Genomic DNA, 4,519 nt, shown 5'->3' with positions numbered 1-4,519 from the left:
CTAAGGTTTACTCATGCTACAGAATAAAGCAACGACAAAACATTGCCTACATAATAAGATTTACTCGAGGGACTTCAAGAATTGGTCCTAGTCTGAATGGCCGCCCAGACAAAAGATCAAGAAATATCACCAAAACAAAACAAACTTTAGATACTTCAAGACTAGGGATCACGTACTCCTGTGTGTATTCGCAGCACCTCAGGAACCTAACGTAGGAAATCTCAGACCCAAGTCGGAAGGACTATACCGGATCGCAGAAGTACCTAAAAAGAGATCTTACAAGATCGAAGAGATTGAGAAAATTTGACAGAAAAGGGTTTCATCATCATTTTTATCTAAAAAGAGCATCCCTCGTCCCTTTTGCTTCAATTTACCGTAATAGGAACACCGGAGGGAGAAAATTGCAAAAGGCCAAGCGCCCTACAGAAGATAATCAAACCATCAATGACACACACCACTCGCCCACTAGGGGACTGCATCAAGCAGAGTCAAAGCAGCAAAAGCAGGTTCAGAGCTAGGAACAAATGTTGCAAGAAGATTTAGAGCAAAAATATACCAGGAAGCCATCTGCTATAAGAAAGATGGACCCATCCCACAACATGGGTTGGGATAAATCGTGTTTGCGAAACTATGTACCAGGGCCATCGCCCCTTAAAAATGTGTTGCTATATCTGGTTTGGATCACCCTTTTTGTCTAACCTATGTACTTGGGCCCCGTAGCCCCTAAATATTAATGATAATACCATCACATTCATTTTGTCAAGTATCTTCATCTTAGGCTAAGGGATTGTTCTATGAATCAATTTGACATCTAAAATGGTAATGACGTCATCCCTATATGCGACATTCCGGCGAAACCCGCTCATGTTGTTGGAAACGCACAATTGCTTCAGCGAATTAGATAAAGAAAAAACAAAAAAGTATCCATGCATAGCTGATTAAATTGGTCAATCACTGCTTGAAGACTAAAAAAATAACGTCCCGGGACCCTTAGGGGATTTCCATCAAGCAATCAAAGTGTTCCGAAAAACTCACGGAACCTCCCAAAAACAAATTTCCTAAGAAAAACGTAAAGAAAAAGAACAAAAAGCATAAAAATAAACTCGTTAGTAGTTACTATAGGGGTTCATCAATGGCCACCAGAAGAGGAAGACTCTAGTGTATCTGCCCGGGCATTGGTTGGAGAAAGAGTAGTTGAAGGACTAAAAGGAGCACCAAAACATGTCGAGGAAGCACTCAAAGGAGGAGCAATCTAGAAGGGTTAGGGGGACATCAACATCCCCTTTCACATATGTTTCCCTGCGGCTTGGTAGGATCCAAATCATTCTCGGAGGAGTAGTTGTCAGTACCGTCCAAATTTAGCTCCAATTGAGCAGCTCTCCATACTTTTTAGCCCTCTTTACCTCCTCAATCAAGTCATAGATCATCATTATCACGAACCCACTTGAGTATTTTGAGCCGGAACTCTAGAAATATGGCATGCTCGATGAGCTCAGAATGAATTTCGAAATCACTCAAGTCAAAGACAACCTTATCTTTTTCACGATCAAGCCTCTCCACCTTAGCCCGAGAAGCTCCAAGTTGTGTTCTCAAGAGACCTCTCTTTTTCATCTTCACTATGAAGGCGAGATGTAAGCGTGTTACGCTACCACGAGACCTGGTCCAAGAGGGACAATTTTTCACCATGTACTCTGTCAAGTTAAAACACCCTATTGGCAGATCAAGTAAGCTCAAACCTCATCAGCTCAAGCTCCTCCTCCATCTTCTGCCTTGGATTCATGAGCCGCCCTCTCAAAGTGCTTTTTATCAACCTCAACCTTGCCTACTTCTACAAGACCTTTTAACTCTAAGATATCACCCTTCTAAAGACTAATCCTCTTTGAAACTTGTCAAGACATCAAATGAGCCTACATAGATAAAGGGAAAATTATTTTAGCTTTAAAACTTGAAGGAATTGTAGCGTTTGGCATGGTGAGAAAAGAATTACCGAAGAGTGTAACTTGTCATATCATTCATGAGGGTTGAAATGGGCATATCCTCCAGCCACACACATCCATTTCTTCAAGAACCTCCAGTGTAGTGTGAAACTTAACTGTTTTCGCGGAAGATCAAGCCTATTAAGGAATTGGAGTTGTCGGGGAAGCCAACATGCTAGGACCTCTGTGGCCATAATGGGAATCGATGATACTAGATCTGTAGGCACTTCCAAGGCGAACTCCGCTTCTATTAAACTACCTTCCAAACCTGTTGAGGATTCCGCCTCCTGGACGTAAATAAAAAAGGGTCGATAGCTCGGGGCAAAGAAGATCTCTTCCCGAAGCTGGATCAAGTATTCCTTTGGGAAAAATGTCAAGAGTGCTCGCCTAAGAAGCAACCTAAGAGCCTTTCTTTCCCCAATGAGCTATTGAAAGTTGTTGAATATCACTAAAAGGAAGATCCACCAAAGTCCGAGTCGGAGGTCTCCTCACGGGAATACTACAAATAAATTCCCAAATTATATCGCGAAAAGCTCGAAAGAAGATCTGTAAGATAGATACGAACATACTGTGACTTTTGGCCCTCCACCCGAAAACCTCAGGAATATGCCTCTAAAACCTCTCCAACATAGGGAACAAGACAAAATTTTCCGTACCCACTAGTTAATGTTAGGCGCCTCTCCAAGCAAGGTAAGAATAGTTGCAATTCGAAATATAAGTAAGACAGAAAACAAAGAGGATGTTTCAAAAGAAAATAGACGAGCTTACTCTTATCACTCCACTTTCTCGGGAACAACTTCTCGACGAACTAAGTAAAATCATGGGTGGAAAGAACCACAAAAAAATCATGCCAACCTCTGTCATGGTCATCATCGGTGTCCACTACTTTTCGAATACTCCGATTAGAAAGCATAACCATACTGCTCCAATACATCTTTGAGGAATAAAAAAGGAGGAGGTGTTAAAGGTAAAATCCACACCGGGTAGAATCAATAGATAGCGGATGATGTTGAAGTGCCAGCAAAGATCCCAATGTATGGAGTCGATTAGGGGATTAAACTTCAAAGTGAAAAGGCAAGTATATGTCACGACCCCAAATCCCCTCCATAGGATGTCATAACGGCACCTAGTTTCTAAGACTAGGTAAGCCTAAAAAATATGCGGAATAATTGAATAATAATTTAAATCTCAAAACATCAACAACTATATGAAATGAAATCTATAACTCAACATGTACATCTCCCAAAAACCGGTGTAAGTACAAGTCAAAAGCTGTAGATACAGTACTGAACACTCGTATACATCACTGTTTGTAAAGATGTAAATAAATAAGAAAAGAACAAAATGGAAGGGGACTCCGAGGACTGCGGGCGCGGGCAGGTGTACCTTGACGTCTCTAATAAGCAAGACACACAATGCTCTAATACTGAGGCTGATAGGATGTACCTGGATCTGCACAAAACATGTGCAGAAGCGTAGTATGAGTAAACCACAACGGTACAAATTAAGTACCAAGCATAACCTCGATAGAGTAGTGACGAGGTCAAGTCAAGGCCCTACTGGAAATAATAAGAAACAAGACAGGAGATATAATGATATAATAAAAATGACAGGAAAGTGAACAATAAAGAATTTACGGAAAATAACAATACGGAATCAAGGAAAGCTAATACAACACGAAAGGAAAACAAGAATTTTACATCTTAAGGAAACAACAACAAAACAATATAGCAAATAAAGAAGATCAATATGGGCACTCCCAAGGTACCACCTCGTAGTCCAAAATCATAAAATAACACATAGTCTTTCCTTATATCACCGCGCGGGAGCCTTTATATTTGGTTTTGAAAATCATTTTCCCAAAATAGCATCCCGCAGTTTAGCCAGCCTTATCACACCGCATGGCTTCTAGTAGTTCCCCTACTAGCCACGTGTATCAAGCCCACCTTATCTCACCTCATGCGTTTTAACAGCCAGACCTTATATCACTGCATACGTATCAATAATCACCACGGCATGGTAGAAACCTCATGCAAACAATAATAACCGCACGGCAAAAATCTCGTGCAACAATAACAATAGCACGGCAGAAACCTAGTGCAAACAATAACAACAGCACAGCATAAACCTCGTGCAAACAACCAAACAATCACCTCAATAATAACACGAAATCCAATACACAACAACTAAATAAATGATATTTCACAATGTACACCTTGCCTCGAAGAACCACGGCCTTGCAATTCAACAACAAATCACAACAGCAAGATATCTCAAGGATAGCAATTTCAAGTAAAAAATTTCACAGTTAACTAATGAATACAGAAATCAAGAAAAGCAAGTAAATTCAACTAAACATGTGATACAAGTTGCAAATAGGAGATAAGACAAGTAGACATGTGAAATTAGGCTAAACATGATGACTATAACATGATAAAGTAACTCAATTAAGGCACGAAAAGGAAACAACGTATCAAAAATTGGAATTTCAACATTTAGCCCATGTACGCACTCATCACCTTGCGTACACAGCCTTCACATAT

The 4,519-nt window shown here is 40.3% G+C and overlaps 1 long non-coding RNA gene across 1 annotated transcript; it reads right to left on the bottom strand.

The window, feature by feature from the left end:
* Positions 1-910: 910 nt before the first annotated feature.
* On the bottom strand, positions 911-2,908 carry LOC142177471 (uncharacterized). The gene is made up of 2 exons (XR_012705923.1): positions 1,988-2,908; positions 911-1,907 (listed from the first exon to the last, which is right to left on the bottom strand). It is a non-coding gene; the product is annotated as an uncharacterized LOC142177471 (long non-coding RNA).
* Between the last annotated feature and the right edge of the window lie 1,611 nt (positions 2,909-4,519).

The sequence above is a fragment of the Nicotiana tabacum genome, chromosome 23 (assembly GCF_000715075.1).
Source record: "Nicotiana tabacum cultivar K326 chromosome 23, ASM71507v2, whole genome shotgun sequence".
In the NCBI taxonomy this organism is placed as follows: Eukaryota; Viridiplantae; Streptophyta; class Magnoliopsida; order Solanales; family Solanaceae; genus Nicotiana; species Nicotiana tabacum.
The sequence above is the reverse complement of the archived record's forward strand: the minus strand, read 5'-3'. Positions and strand labels throughout refer to the sequence as shown.